A 17,558-nucleotide genomic window follows, 5' to 3' on the forward strand; every position below is an offset into this window, starting at 1 on the left:
ACTTTAATTTTTAAAAGAGGTAGGAATTTAAAGAATTTTATCGAGGAAGAAGTAAGTACTTCACATAGAATAATGGGTACATACAAACGTGAATCATGTAACTACTGTAAATTCATTTCAACATGATCCAATTTTAGTGTGGGTAAAATAAAATATCAGACGAGGGGTAGGTTTAACTGTAATTCCAAAGCAGTGGTGTACCTGGCCTCCTGCCAGCTATGCCCTGCGCTTTATGTAGGGAAGACTGACAGGTGGCTGAGAGATAGGATATATGAACATGTAAACAATATTAGAAAGAAAAACAGTTTAAATGCACTAGCTAGGCATTGTAATGAAAACCACACACACAGTTTTTTTGTTTAGGGTAATAGATCAAGTCACCCCAGTTTTAAAAAGAGGTCCCTATCAACTCCTATTAGAAAAGTGTGAATTAATATGGCAGTTAAGATTAAATTCTTACACAGATCCAGGGTTGAATGAAATTACTTCACTGTCATGTATTTTAAAACTGAAAAGCCTTTTGTGCTAAATCATATTTAATAGTTATTTCAAGTATTTGTAAAGTGTCAATAGATACATTTTATAACTTTTGTATTCATTTTATATTTTATATGTATAGTATAATCAGATATGTAGGGTATAAAGAGTGAGGAGCTTCCTGAAACTACTTTGGCCAGTAAGCTTTTTTGTTACTTAGACTTTTGTGTATTGTAATTGTCATAGGCTGGTTGTCATGTCAATCTTATTTTAAAAAATGTATTTAACTCTCTTGTCCTGCACAGCTGATTTGTCTGATGAAGTCTACCAAATGGCAAGGTAGACGAAAAGCGCTTCACCTTCATTTGGAATAAAGCTTTGCGGTTTATTCATTTGTGCACCTGAGCAGTTATTTTATTTACCACAAGATCATATCCATAGTGGTTGAAAAGCAGACACACAACAAATAGACTGCAGTCAGTGTATGTTGCATCACTAACTTAAGATTTTACTGCTTGTCTGTGTTATATAGTGTAGTGGCGTGCACAAAAACTGGGATGCTCTTAGCATTCCCCCTCTCACAGCCTAGTCCAAACTGATATATGTTAGTTTCTTTTTCCCTGTAGCAATACTGAATAATAGTTAAATCTTTATTTATTGTGAACCTAAACTATTCTGGACACTACTGGAAATATTACCTGATTGTTACCTTGACACTGACCTACGATATTGCACCTAAACTGATAGTTTTTTTGTTTTCTGCTGCTTGGTCTCTTCTTGGTTCTGCCCGTTCCATTTGCCCTTGCTGCACTTGGGCTCATTCCGCTCCCCTACCCTACCCCACCCGCCATTCCCACACACTTCCACTTCAATTACATTTATACTTCCATAGGCTCTACCCTTCCTATCTCCCTCCCAATTAGATACACTTACATCATTTCAGGGATCCTCCCATCACTGAAACCCGAGCAATACACAGTTTACTTTTACTAACAGATTACCCTTCCAATTCCTAACAGAACCTCTAGCATGATGTACTCCTTAAAACTCTGCCTTACTATTACCATCCTTATAGCAACACTTTTCTGTTTATCTCAAACCACTTGCTTTCCTAATATCCTCCACTCCCCAAGAATAATACCTCCCACTTTCCCCATTACACCCCACCCTACCAAGAACAGCTTTTCCAATATCTCACCTTCCTTATTCAACAACTATAACTTTCTTCTAACTAAGTTAAGACTATTCATCTCCAGTATCAAACTAAAAGTAACTCATTCTCCCTCACATAAAACTATCTCCTACTCAACAACTAAACTTCCTTACACATCACTACCAGGCCTTCTCACTATGTGGTGACATTCACCCTAACCCTGGACCTTCAGCCCTCAACTTTTCTTCCAGTACTAAAAACCCATGCATAATAACTATTAATGTACGTAGCATTTGTAACAAAACCATGGAAGACCATGCCTGGCTCTCTAATTACTCTCCAGATATTGTGGCAGTCAGAGACCTGGTTAAAACCACATATAGCTAACATTGAAGTAATACCATCCTTAGAAATGACCGGCTCCATAAAAAAGTTGGAGGTGTTGCTCTAATTTATCATGACAGCTTTATTATAACTCCATATGACAAACTTTTACCAACATTTGGTAATATGAAGCTATTACTGGAAAACCTGCTATCAACAGTAGAAAACAAATATGTATTGCCACACTTTATATTCCCCCAGCCTCAGGTCAGAATATATCTCCCCTAGAAGATCTACTGCCCTGGGCAACCCTCAGTATAACAAATGAAACCATCATTCCAGGCGATACAAATATAAATTGGCAAACTGTCATCCCCCACTCCCCACTAAATAGCATAAATTTATATAAATATAGTCAACTTATCTCTGACCCCCCACACATAGCAAATAAACAAACTGACTCAACCCTAGACTGGATACTAGTCTCTCACCCACAAAACTTTTCCAAGTCAGGTACCCGTCCAAATAGCTTCATCGACCATTAACCAGCATACACACATAGAACACAAACACAAAAAGGCAAGCCACATACACTGCACACAATCGGAATCTCACCCACTTCAATCAACAAACTTTTATGGATACTCTAAAATACCTCTACTGGTACCCTATCGAAAGTCTACCTTTAGATGAAGCAGTTAACTACTTTAAAAAACTCTGTCTTGATACTCTTAACAGTCTCGCCCCTGTACATACCAAATGAACTATGTATAATCATGCCCCTTGACTAACTAAACAAACTAAACAGATACTCACTACTAGGGACAAAGCATGGAAAGAATGGCTTAGGAATAAAACCCCACGAAACCAACTTAAATATAAGCAACTACACAACATTGCCAAGAAGCAGGTAGTCAACGACAAAAAAAAAAAAAACTATTTCTCCAGTAAGCTTTCTACCCAACATAATAACCTCAAAATGTTTTGGAAGACTGTTTCCTCATTTCTTAATCCTGGGACCCAGTAAAACTCCTCCCCTTCAACTGATAAAGACCCACAAGACATTGCTCAAGCTTTCAACACTCACTTTATTGAAACTATCCAAAAACATGTCCATGATTTCTCTTCAAAAAACAATACAGGAACCAATTTAAATAGTAACAACAATAAGTGTCACTCAAATCCAAACTCCCCTTACAATAATTGCAACTCAAATAATACCCCAGCCGTTCCTCCTTTTAATATTCAACCTGTTACCACCTCTTTAGTACACAAACTGCTTTCAGAACTGAAGCCATGCTTCCCCTCTTCAGATGGCCTCCCAGCAGAATACTTAAAAATTGCAGCAGACTCTATAGTTCTCCCTATAAGCATTCTCATTAATCGATCTATCATTGAGTCATACATCCCACAACTCTGGAAAAACTGTATTATTACCCCCCTACACAAATGTGGTAGCACCAGTGATCTGTCTAACTACTGCCCCATCTAACTACTTTCTCCACTCTCTAAAATCCTCGAAAAATGTATCCATTCACAACTACTAAAACATCTTACAGACAATAACTTACTTGCACCTACCCAACATGATTTTCTTCCTGCACACAGAACAAATACAGCCTTACTTTCATTTACCAACACTGTAAATAAAGCTCATGACACTAGCCTATTTATATCAGTTATACTACTCGACCTACCAAAAGTTCTGATACTGTGTTCCACTCTAAACTACTTCTACAACTTCAGACCATAAACTGCTCCTCACACACCCTACCTGGTTCCATAGCTATTTTAATAACAGAAAACAATTTGTCAGGTGGCAAATCAAACAATCCGAATATCTAAATAACAACACTGGAGTTCCCCAAATGTCTATCCTTGGGCCTTTGCTTTTTAATATATTTATTAACAATCTCCATAAAGTATCCCTGCAAAGTATTCTTATACAATATGCAGATGATTCAACCCTAATCACATCTGCTAACAACAGCTCTGATCTTCTAAAGTTAATGCAAAACTCATTCTCTGCCATCGAATCCTGGCTCACAGAGGCCCAACTGTTGCTAAATCACAAAAAAAATCAAAACTATCACTTTTCTCATCTAAACCCCTTCTAGACTTTAAAATTTTCTCACAAAACAATACAAAACTTGAAATCGTAAAGAACGCTAAATTACTTGGCGTCACTATTGGTGACAAATATTTGAAGATCACATACTCAGCACAATCAAAAAGACCCATTTTAAGCTTGGTAAGCTCTATAGACATAAACTCTACTTAGACAATGCCATCAAACTAACACTAGCAAATAGTGTATTTCTCCCTTCTCTTCTGTATGGTATCCCCATCTTTACTAACCTACACACATCTCTTGTGAACAAATTACATTCATGCTACTATAAGATAGCTAAGTTTGTCTCCGATATGCCAACTCACACACACACCACAGCTTGGCCATCAGATCTATAAACTGGCTTGATTTCCCCCATTACCTACAATTTACCCAGCTTACACTTACCCACAAATTACCTAATAACCCTAAATACTGCTCATCCCTTCAAACAATAATACAAACTTACACCCCAAATCATAACCTTAGGTCTTCCAAAAAACAACTCCTAACTGTAACTAAACCCAACAAAAGAGACAGACAATGCCTTTATTACCTTTCGGTTGCTAAACTATGGAATGCCCTTCCTCACTCCATCACTCATCTAGACTCTATAGTAACTTTCAAAAAAACACTGAAAGAACTATACCTCAATAACCAAGGCTACTCCTGTACTAACACAAGTAAACCACCTTAAATTATCATTTGCTACTTACCCTAACAATGTTCTTTTTTTCTCTTACTGCTTGATCCTTTTTCCTTTCTGAAAGTCTCAGTTTCCCCTCTATTTTCTATTTAAATTTTACTATCCATAAAATATTTCATGTAATGTTTCATACATACATTTCTTAGTCCAAAGCATACTGATTTAAAAAGTTCTAACTGGTGCGTGACATCTTTATTTCAATGTTTTTCCTTAGTTGTGACTCTTACAATTAATAATGTCTGATTCCAAAATTTAAGAATGTCAACAATTGTTTTGAGCTTTTTACTTGTTAATTTTTTTTCTTTTTTTACTTCTAATACATTTTGTAATGTGTAGACTGAATGATAAAATTGTCCCTAATTGTGGAGCTTTTCTTCCTGGGCCTCCACTGAAAATGGAACTTTTTGGCCCAGTGGACTTTCCTGGTCAAGAAATGTCAATCAATCAATCAATCAATCAATCAATCAATCAACTGTAGACAGCAGAACATTATTCTGTTGATATCCTGGTCAAAATGAGTGCCTCTTAATTATGTACTTCATGTTGCCCTTGCCTTGTATTGTGTTGTCTGCACGTGCTTGCTTGCTTACTAAGGTACAGCTTATTTGCAACCTGTTGTATATATTGTGTGGTCAAGCTTCTCTGCAATTCAGTGTGGCTGCAAGGTGTTCTGGCCATGAAGAGGTACTGCTTAACATGTAGGGTTGCTTAGCAGCTTGCATATTCATTGAGCACTGATGCACCTTGAGCTAACACAAATGAACTGTGTAGGCTTAGCACAGTGTGTACACGGTTGTTAATGACTACCTGGATATGTACACACATATTAATTGGTTCAGTAATACCCATATTTATGGGGACATGATAAGATGAAGTATTAGGTGTATGGATTAAAAAGGCTTCTGTTATAGCAGCTAAGGATATGTGGGGAGAAACTAAACAAAATATAATATAAAAGCTGAGAAACTGTCAGCTCTTGATTATGGATATGGATAGTAAGATGCCAGCAGTGAAAATGTTTCTAGTCATTTTAGTTTTATATACAGTTCACGCATGTTTTTATCAACCACAGTGGAAGCTGTGGGCCATAAACAATAATGAGCTGAATTCATTTATTTGGGAGGAGAACAGGGCAAGAGTTAAGTTGATTCCCCCCATAGAACAATGTGCTTTAGGATTACCTGAACTGAAGGGACATTTTAGAGCTGCACAATTAAAGCTCTTGTATGTAACAGAAGCAGAAGTTTAAAATTCAAAGAGGCTAGGGATATTAAGTAACAGTGTTTGTTGAGGGAACTAGTTTATTCAGCTTTGTCCACATTGTTTATAGTAACACAGGGGGGATACTATGGAGTAAATCTATATCTAAAAAGAAAACACATTCCAAGATTAGACATAAAGGTAAACCATATAATGAACCTTCATCCTCCCCCCCGATTATTCCTGGTCCAGGGATATAGTGGTTAGGCACAGTGTAGGGACGGGGATAAATAGATGCTTTCCTAAACCATCACACAGTAACACATACAAAACTAACAAAACAAAACTAATATACATGGCATATCTAAGGACTACACCTAATAAATAAATGTGGGAAATAGAATCATGAAATGTTAAAGGGCTCCAAAACAAGAAGAAAAGAAAACTATTCTTACACCTTACGTTAAAAACCACAGCCAACCTCATACTAATACAAGAAACGCACTTGACTGCAGATCAATGGGCAGAAATTAGCAGAAAGAAATGGATAAGTCAAATCATAGCTTCAGAGGGGAAAACAAACAGTGCTGGGGCTGCCATAATAATTAAAAACCAATTTAAGGAAAAAATACTTAAAACCAAAGCTGACAAGGAGGGAAGATGGTGCTATGTAACATTTAATAGTCCTACAATACCAAAACCTATAATGGTACTTAATGTTTACGCACCCTGTAATAACAAACAACACTTTTTAATGTCATTATACCCAACCTTAAACCAATTTAAAGATCACTACCTAGTGATTGGAGGTGACTGGAATACATATCAAAACCCAGAAAAGGATAAATCTAATCTGACCAAATCACATAATAAACAAGCCACATTAGCCCTTAATGAACTCAAATAAGATTTCAAACTATATGACCCTTTTAAACATGGGAACAGTGCAGATAAAACAGGGAAATTCACATTCTATTCGCAATGCCACAAAATGTGGTCAAGGATAGACTTCTTCTTAATCTTTGACATATTCATTAACATGGACCCAACAATAACTATACATACCAGGTTATTTTCAGATCACTCCAAAATCCCACTGAACATTAACTGGGACAAAAAGATATATTTAGAGAATAGGGGTCATAATTGGTCATTAAACCCTAATTTACTTTCCAAAATGGATGTAATAAAAGAAACAGAAGCATTACTAAAAATAGCTCTTACAAATATCACTAACTCCCAAGTACCAACTGACATAGAATGGGCTGCAACCAAAGCACAAATCAGAGGATTGTTTATCAAAAAAGCAGCATACCATAAAAAAATACAACTGAAAGAGGAGCATATACTGAAAGGGAAAATAGAGCATCTTGAAAAAGAACTAATAAATAACCCTAAGAACCAAACAGAAGCAGAACTTTTAAAACTGCAAAGGGATCTATATATGTTAGAAACCAGGAACCTATCTTTCTATGAAGCCAGAATGTTAGCCACTTACGCAGAAGCTCAAATACCATCTAGAGCTCTGGCCAGAATTATCTGCCAACACAAAAATGCCTCCAATATATCAGAAATAAACTACAGAGACAAAAACTACACAAAAAATGAAGACATTATTAAAACATTTGAACAAATATACTCTCAAATATATGGAGCACAAATACTACAAACCTCAAAGGAATATATAACTCTTTTTCTTCAAAAACTGAAATTCCCTAAACTCAATTTAGACCAACAAAAAAAACTAACTGAGCCGATATCCATCAGTGAAATTATTACAACAATCAAACACTTAAAAGTGCATAAGGCATGGACTCAAATCAGAATTTTACAAAGCATTTTCCCCCTTGATAGCCAAACTACTATACTATACACTGAATTACATAATAAACTATAAAATAAATGATATCCACTTTAATGCCTCTAAAACTATATTTATATTAAAAGAACACACAGACCCCAAAAACCCCGACAGCTACAGACCCATCTCCCTCTTAAATATAGATACTAAAATATTTACCTCTATACTTGCAAACAGAATGAAAAATCTGATAGAAAAAATCCTCTCCCCAGAACAATCCGGTTTTACACCACATAGACAGACTAGTGACAATACATTAACATTAGATGCACTAATATCCTACGCTAACTGATACAATATCAACATCTACACAATGGTAGTGGATGCCCACAAAGCATTTGATAGGGTTAATCTAGAATTCTTACTCCAAACACTACCCTACTTTAATATACCCAATAACTTCATTCAGATCATCCAAACTCTCTATAGCAACCCATACACATCTCTGTATATAAATAAAACTTGGTCAAATAGGATCCTAATAAAAAATGGAACAAGACAAGGATGCCCACTATCACCCTTCCTGTTTAACCTATACCTAGAACCACTCTTTCTATACATTAAACAAAATACATATCACAATCCTCCATCAATACACAACTTCAAAATATACCTCTGCATTTGCAGATGATCTGAACATATACTGCACTACACCAAATTCAGATATAAACAAAATAATAGCTGCAATTGAACATTTCTCGACTATGTCTAACTACAAACTAAACCTTAATAAAACTAATATTTTCCCCCTAAAAACACCCAAACTCATCTCACTAATACCATTGTTAAACACAATAAAAATTAAAGAAGAAGAAACTAAATACCTGGGGATCACCTTTTTCCAGAGTAACAAAGACTTCTACCAACACAATGTAAACCTTAAATGGCAAAATATAATGCAAGACTGCAAAAGATGGAACAACTTAAAACTACCATTCTTGGCCAAAGTATCAATAATCAAAATGAACATTTTACCTAGATTAATGTATATATTTATGACATCACAGACAACAATACATAATAAATTCTTCAAACAAATTCATACCTTCCTAGCAAAATTTATATGGGAACCCCAAAAAAACCAGAATCTCCTATCCAAAATTAACACTCCCCAAAAGCAAAGGAGGACTAAATCTACCAGATTTTAAAATGTACTACTCGATCATTAACACTAACAGAATACTGAGAATAGCTGAACATAACCCATCAATGGAAAATTGGTCTCCTCTCTGGGTGACAATATATTATAGATATATTAAAGCTCTAGGTTTCAATCCCAAAGCACTTCCATTCCTGAAGCAGAAAGAAATACAAACTTATAACATTATAGAGTCCTTAAAACATTCTATCAACCTAGCACAAAAACTATTTCAATTCTTGAACCTTAGACATGCCATGACAATACTGCAACCCCTTCATAAAAACCCAAATTTAAAAATAAACAATAAGATGCTGGACTTAGTCCATTTTCCCAGACTAAAAGATAAAACAATCCAAGATATCTATCCCTACCTTAACTGTTCAATACAAGAAATGAGGACCAACTTAAACCTCCCTAAATCACACATAATAATCCTAAGACAAATCAAAGAACTGTGTTCCAGTTATCTCCAAAATATTACTATGACCAGTAGTGATATAAAAACTTGTAGCAGGCTTTGGAAAACTATTATCACAACAAAGAAAACTATTACCAATTCATATAAAATGATAAATGAAATCAAATACCAGAAGGACCTCCTCTTCTCTAACTACTGGAGAAAAATTAAACCATCCATAGATGATCAGCAAATAAGCCAGGCAATCAATCTAACACTGAAGATTCTACCCCTCAAAAAGTTAGCATACACTCAGCTCATGATCAATAGTAATGCTTATTTTAGACCTGCAATCCTACACAAATTTAACACATCAAAATCACCTTTCTGCCCATACTGTAAGGACCAGATAGCTGACTTAATCCATGCATTTTGGAGCTGTAAATGTGTCTATAAACTCTGGAACTCTCTCAAGGTACAATTACAAAAACGGGTTATCAAACATCAACATTAACTTGGGAATTCACTCTGTTAAACATTCTCCCACCCAACATCCCAAGAAAACAAGCAAATACACGTTTAACAATTTTCCTACTAATGAAACTGTATATAGCTTTTAAATGGCTAGATACGATAAATATCTCTTGGGAGGGTTTTAAACAAGTAGCTATACAACACCTTTTAGCTCATAAAATAGCAATAGATAAAAGAAACAAAAACATGAAATCCAGAGAAATTTGGGAACATACCTTTAACATCATATTAGCATAATTCATCACACAGCAACTTAGAAATACACTATAATGGAACCAAAGAACACATACAAGTTCAGATATTAAATAATAACTTGGATATTACGAATGTATATACTGTCTATATAACTGTGGAATTAACAATGAAAGCATCTATGTACATAGTGTAAATAGATATGTTGTATGACCTATATCCTGTGGTATTTGACATCAATGTATAACATATATATGTACTTTCACTTATATATATATATGTGTGTATGTGTATGTATGTATATATGTGTGTATGTATGTATGTGTGTGTGTGTGTATATATATATATATATATATATATATATATATATATATATATATATATATATATACGCACACGGTCATGTTGTAAGATGTTTTTTATTTGTGACATTTATTAATGTAAAAATAAAAGTAAAAATTATTGGAAAAAAAAATTCAAAGTGGAATGGGATGATGGTGAAATGGGGAGAAGTTTGAGAATTGAGGAGAGTGTAGGATTTTGGATGCAGGTCCTTAAGAAGAAAAACAACAAACCATACAGAATATTATATTCATAAAGAATTAGAAAGCATTCCACAAAATACCACCTCGGGTCTCCCTTGAAAAGGGACCAGTAGCCTAGTGGGACTAACTTAGTCAACAAAGGATAAATAAATAAATAAATAAATAAATTATAAGAACTAAGCCAACACAGGAATGAAGAAATGAGATTTTAGCAGCATGGATGACTACAAGTAGGAGTACAGAAACTAGGAATTTACTGAAGAAAACTAGCAAAGAAACCAAGGTTTTGGGAGCAAATAACTATAGAAGGAAAGGTACCAGACTAGGCTGAAGCAAAGCAGAAGTTTGGACTGCGGGTTAGAGACTACTTTCTCTATAAGTGATTGATAGCAGAGTATAAGCAAAGTGACAGTCTTTTTTAATTGATTACAAGCTTGGGTGGTGTTTTATTTGAGTATAGAACAAAGTTGTTGTTAAAGAAAGGGATAATTAGTAGGGTATATAAAATATTGCATGATAACTATAAGACTCAGTCAATTGAGATAAAGAAAGATTGGTAAGAAAGAATGAATAGAAAGGCAATACCCATACAAAGGAACAATGGGAGGGCATTTGTATGGTTGCCAAGTATGCAACATAGTCCAGAAGGCTTAGAATTTTTTCTTGAAGGCATTTGCATAGATATTTTTGTAACAAAAGTAGACATCAGAGAATTTTTCCTCAGGCAGATAGTAAATGCTGGGAAGTGTGATGGGAAAGAGAGTGGTAACTGGAAAAGTGTAATGAGTTGGCAAATTTAAAAACAAATCCCTACAAAAAACTGCCAGAAATGTCTAGGAAGCAAATGGTTGCAACTAAGGAAATGATTCTTTGAGTTTGGATTAGGATCTGAATTGCACAGATATATTAAGGGTTTAGAAATTACTAAAAAATGGAAATCAAAATCTAAACCATTGGTAACTCAAGTACTAAATATTGTAAAGGAGATAAAAGGACTAGAGGTGGTGTCTTTAAAAATGGAGGAGCAAATTACATAGATAGAAATGGAATTTGAGGAACAATATACAGTGTTCAGGAGGAGTGAAATTCACAGGTAGACAGGACTTGAACAATTTATATACTGTTGTAGTGGATGAAATGTGTTTAAAAGAAAACATGCATGTATACTGCATGAAATGTTATTATGGTTTGCTATCTTTTTTATTATTGTATGTTGATCTATGCCACTTTTATGTCATGTTTAACAAAGATATTCAAAAAAGATAATTTCCATGGTCTTTTGGGAACACTCATGGTGATCTGTATCTAAAAATGAAGTAATAGTTGTATTTGTTACGCAAGAGCTCAAAATTAGGGTGATGGTAACTTGAAGTGAGGAGATGGTGTTTCTGACAAATGCAAAGGGTCCCCTGCAGTTACTCAAGGGCCTGAAGCAAGACAGGCACTAAACTGTAGCACCAAGGGAGTGCTGTCATTGCATTAAAACTATTAAAAGTGCACATATATGAATGTGTTTGAGTTGTATGATGTCCTCAAGTTCTGTTATCTTTCTGTTCAGACTCCTAGCATTGTATAGTGTCACCATGATGTTGCATACATTTAAGTTTGAGGTTGCTATGTTTGCTATGTTGGAATGTCCAGTAGGCAAAATTTGCCTAAAATGGCACTAAGGGGGGGGGGGGGGAGAAAGGGCTTTAGCCAGTATATAGAAGCCATGGTATGAAAGGTGCAAGCCATACCTGGTGAAACAGGATCTACCATCTCATCCCAAGCTGACACATATTGGATCCCCTTAGAATGATATCAACTACTTAGCCATTTGTTAAAGTCACTTGTCTTTGCATTCAGGCATTGTTTTTGGTGAAGGCAAAAAACTACTGAGGACCAGTGTCTTTCCTGCCTCTAACACACACATAGTAGGTTCCATCATGTCTCTCTACATGCACCTTTGACCATGTCTTGGCATAGGCAGTGCCGAAATTCATCTCATTAATTATCACAGGGCTGAAATGGGTCATGAGTCAGGGTTCATGGTGGTATACAGCATCAAGTGCAAAACACAACATAATAAAACATGGGAGGACAGACACCAGCTACAAGCAGAGTGATATCACCACACTGGACATTGACATACAGGTTCTTCATATGGGAATCATGACAACTACCAGCATGACACACACACACACACACACACACACACACACACACACACACACACACACACACACACACACACACACACACACACACACACACACACACACACACACACACACACACACACACTGGTTATGATCCCCTGTGTGTTGTAGATTACTTAACAGTAAGGGAATGGTAGTTTTTCCTATTCATGTATATCTTGGACTATGGGCCAGGGGGAACTGTTATAACACCATGAGTTCAGTCCATGCTTCAGGGAACTGGATGATGTTGTAAAAGCCATATGTAGTGTAAACTGTCTCCTGTTTAGTTCTAGGTAACTATACGTGCTCTAAAGGAGTCCTACTCCAAAAAAAAAAACTAACAATTGCAACATTGTTGTGTTTGCTTCATGTACATGTCACTATGCACTAATTTCCTTTTGCATTCTCATTTTTTGTGTAATTATACTTACACATTTTTGTCTGTGCATCCCTGCCATGATCTATAAAAGAAAAGATATTAACAAATATAAATCCTGGTTGCATAGACTCCATCTCAGAACTCTAGAAATAAACAAATCTGCAGTAAAAACCCAGAGCAGGAACAATCAGATGTTACAGACAGTGGCTGGGATTCAAAGAACTTTCCCTCTGTTCTGAAAAACTGCTGCTACAGAAAGGGACAGTTTATGTGACCACAGGAATCGGGGTTCAGAGGTATGACTTACCACAATGAGGAAAGACCTCAGTATGTCTTAATCTGTCTGACTCTAAATTGTGTGCTGCTACCGCTAAGGTGAATTGGCACTTTCCTGTGGTAATCATCACTGGTGATCCGTGTATTGTGTTGGCATGAGCACCTTCCCATTTATTCTCCCACACATTCAAACACACTCAACTCAACACACGCACACAGACACACACACACATGCAGAAACACACACACACATACACACACACATACACACACACACACACACACACACACACACACACACACACACACACACACACACACACACACACACACACACTGGTTATGATCCCCTGTGTGTTGTAGATTACGTAACAGTAAGGGAATGGTAGTTTTTCCTATTGATGTATATCTTGGACTATGGGCCAGGGGGAACTGTTATAACACCATGAGTTCAGTCCATGCTTCAGGGAACTGGATGATGTTATAAAAGCCATATGTAGTGTAAACTCTCTCCTGTTTAGTTCTGGGTAACTATATGTGCTCTAAAGGAGTCCTACTCCAAAAGAATCTAAGAATTGTAACATTTTTGCGGTTGCTTCATGTACATGTCACTATGCACTAATTTTCTTTTGCATTCTCATTTTTTGTGTAATTATACATACACATTTTTGTCTGTGCATCCCTGCCATGATCTATAAAAGAAAAGATATTAACAAATATAAATCCTGGTTGCATAGACTCCATCTCAGAACTCTAGAAATAAACAAATCTGCAGTAAAAACCCAGAGCAGGAACAATCAGATGTTGCAGACAGTGGCTGAGATTCAAAGAACTTTCCCTCTGTTCTGAAAAACTGCTGCTACAAAAAGGGACAGTTTATGTGACCACAGGAATAGGGGTTCAGAGGTATGATTTACCACAATGAGGAAAGACCACAGTATGGCTTAATCTGCCTGGCTCTAAATTGTGTGCTGCTACTGCTAAGGTGAATTGGCACTTTCCTGTGGTAATCATCACTGGTGGTTCGTGTATTGTGTTGGCATGAGCACCTCCCCATTTTTTCTCCCACACATTCAAACACACTCAACTCAACACACACCCACAGACACACACACGCATGCATGCAGACCCGCACACACACACACACACACACACACACACACACACACACACACACACACACACACACACACACACACACACACACACACACACACACACACACACACACAGACACACAGACACACACACACACACACACACACACACACACACACACACACACACACACACACACACACACACACATGCTCGTACCTCTCAGTAGACCCTGACTTTACAAAACAGCCTTGGTTTTGCCTCTTATATTTCCCCTATCCCTTATAAATCAATGATGATTACAGTCAGTCAGTAATGGTAGTCATACGAGTTTTGCACTTCTTATTGTTCACAAAATGGTTTGTAATGCAAAACCTTTTGGCTTATTAACTTTTTAAGTGACTTAAAGAGTCCTTGTTGTTTAGTGCCCCCCAACTATTACAGCCTTTGTTCATTACTCCAAGCTTTGTCAAGCAAAATCTGCTTTTCTATTGGCTATTTAAGTGACTTAGAGTAATATTTAAAAAAAGTGTCCTTGAGGTTTAGTGCCCCCCAATAAAACATGCTTTGCTCATTAGTCTGAGAGGAGTTGATAGGTATGTTAGCCACCCACTTGTACACACGCTTGCACACGCACACACGCATGCACACATGTGCACACACACATACACCTGCTCTAATGGTTCTCTAACTTAACTTCCCTGCTTTGACCACCCAGGCACACACATACACACACAAACACACACAAACACACAGACACACACACACACACACACACACACACACACACACACACACACACACACACACACACACACACACACATACACACACACACACACACACACACACACAGACACACACACAGCCTCACTAAAGACCACTCATACTTCTACAAATGTGCAGTCATCCTTCCATACACACATGCAAACACTCACACCCTCTCACCAAGACTACCTCTCCACATGCACTTATCTGATATTAGCTTTAATGCGGTTCCTCTATTAACTACGATGTTACCCCAAGCAGTGGCATTTCTTTGGGGGGGTACATAACTACTTAGCATGGGACACCACCAGAATGCCTCATTATCATATAGCATGTCTGTGAAGACAACCCACGAGGTGATTCTACTGACCATTTAGAATCACTGTAGTCCACCTGTCTATGAATCAGAAAGGGATAACACTCATTGTTTTCCACGTGTTAGGGCTTATCACTGGCAGTAGTCTTTTCTGAGTTACAGCCTATGTTTCAGTGCTCAGTACCTGTGACCTGTGTATAGTGACAGGTTGTAATTCTTTAGGATACTGAAAGATTTGGAACAGAAGAAGGGACAAGCATATTGAAATTCCGGTGATAGATTAGTAAAATATGCCTACATTTTGGAGGTTAAATTGGTAAAATTAAACATGCTGATAAATGTATGCAGATTCTACAGGTTCTTGATCCTAGAATTTTAACATATTCTTTTGCTTCTTTCTACCTAACAAAGAAAGTAATGACATTGTTTGCATTCTCTGCAAAAGGTGATTTCAAGCAGCTATTACGAAATGTCTTGTGGTTGAAAAATGATAGCCTTGACATGAATAATGCTGATGGCTGTATCTACAAGTTATGAAAGAAATGCTGCTTTGCAGGTTTGGGATTAAAGTAAGGAAACTTGCCTAAGTCAGGCAGTTATGTTGTAACACTAAATGCATACTTTCAGCGTAGATACTTTACAATAGTTTTGGAAACAGATTTCAAAATGTTAATTTTGTAATTATACTTGAAGAATAAATATCATATTCTTCATTTCATACTTGTAAGGCTAACTTTTTCCCAGCAAATGCAAAACATCATTTTGGTCAGCAATAGAAATGTTGGCCTTGAACTGAAAAATAATGACTGTCACATTAATGAGATTCTGAGAAGAAACACTTGTAGTATAAGTTCTGGGTTAAAATAACATGAAAAATTACACGTTTATAAGATTATTAAATGAGTCTCTCAACTTTAGTATTCTTCTCTGTCAGCCCCTACTCTATTAACTAAAATGACGCAATGCTGAACTTCTGCCTATAACCTGATTTGATGTTATCTGGGGGGTATTCTGAAGCAATTAGCACATAGAATTACATGAAAAAGAGCAATGAGTGATAGGCTGCAAGGAGTGGGTGATTCAGAGCCCAAGTAGTGCAGCCACATTACAGGAGAAATTGTGATGTACTCACTATCGGCAATTTAATGCATAATGATATGCAAATGAGTGTATCTTGCTAATTAGACTCAACACATGTGCAAGTGATGAAATTAAACATGGCACAGTGATTCAATGATATGTAAATTCAGGGGTATAAGCCACTGTGCTCATGTATTCCGAACACCGGGCTTTCTTGGTGTACAGGAGCTTTACTCACCCTATTGTGCTAGGAGTAGCAGCAGCATTAGCTGAACAGCACATTTTAGTGGCCTCTCTGTCAGTACCAGTGAAGTAATGTTGTGTGCCTTCACCTCTAAATGTCAGACAGGTCAATCAGTGACTAATATACCATCATCTCTGTGGCTGGGATAGTGTTGATTGCTACTGTGTGGACAGAGATACCAAACTGGAGTTAGTAGATATGTGCCACCCACACCTGGAGTTAAGGGTTCCTGCCTGGTGGTATGCAGTGCAAGGGCCATCATGTACATGTGTGCCATCCAGGCAGTGCACATGATTCCTACCTTTGGCTCATCTGTACCTGCTTCCAAAGTTTCATGTGGGATGACTTTTCATACAATTATATAGTAAGTGCACACATTGCCAGCTGAATAGGTCAGACTTCTTGCTCCTGTTGTGTGTTGCAGGTGATGCAGGATATGCGTTAGAATCATGGTAGAAAACACGTATCTGAAATGCTGTACATCACTGTGTACTTGCGGACGAGGGAAATTGTCAAATGAGTGCTCAGACACCTGACAGCATGCTTCTGCTACTTCGATACATCTATTGGCACA

The sequence above is a fragment of the Protopterus annectens genome, chromosome 12.part0, assembly GCF_019279795.1.
Source record: "Protopterus annectens isolate FY-2018-M chromosome 12.part0, PAN1.0, whole genome shotgun sequence".
NCBI lineage: Eukaryota > Metazoa > Chordata > Ceratodontiformes > Protopteridae > Protopterus > Protopterus annectens.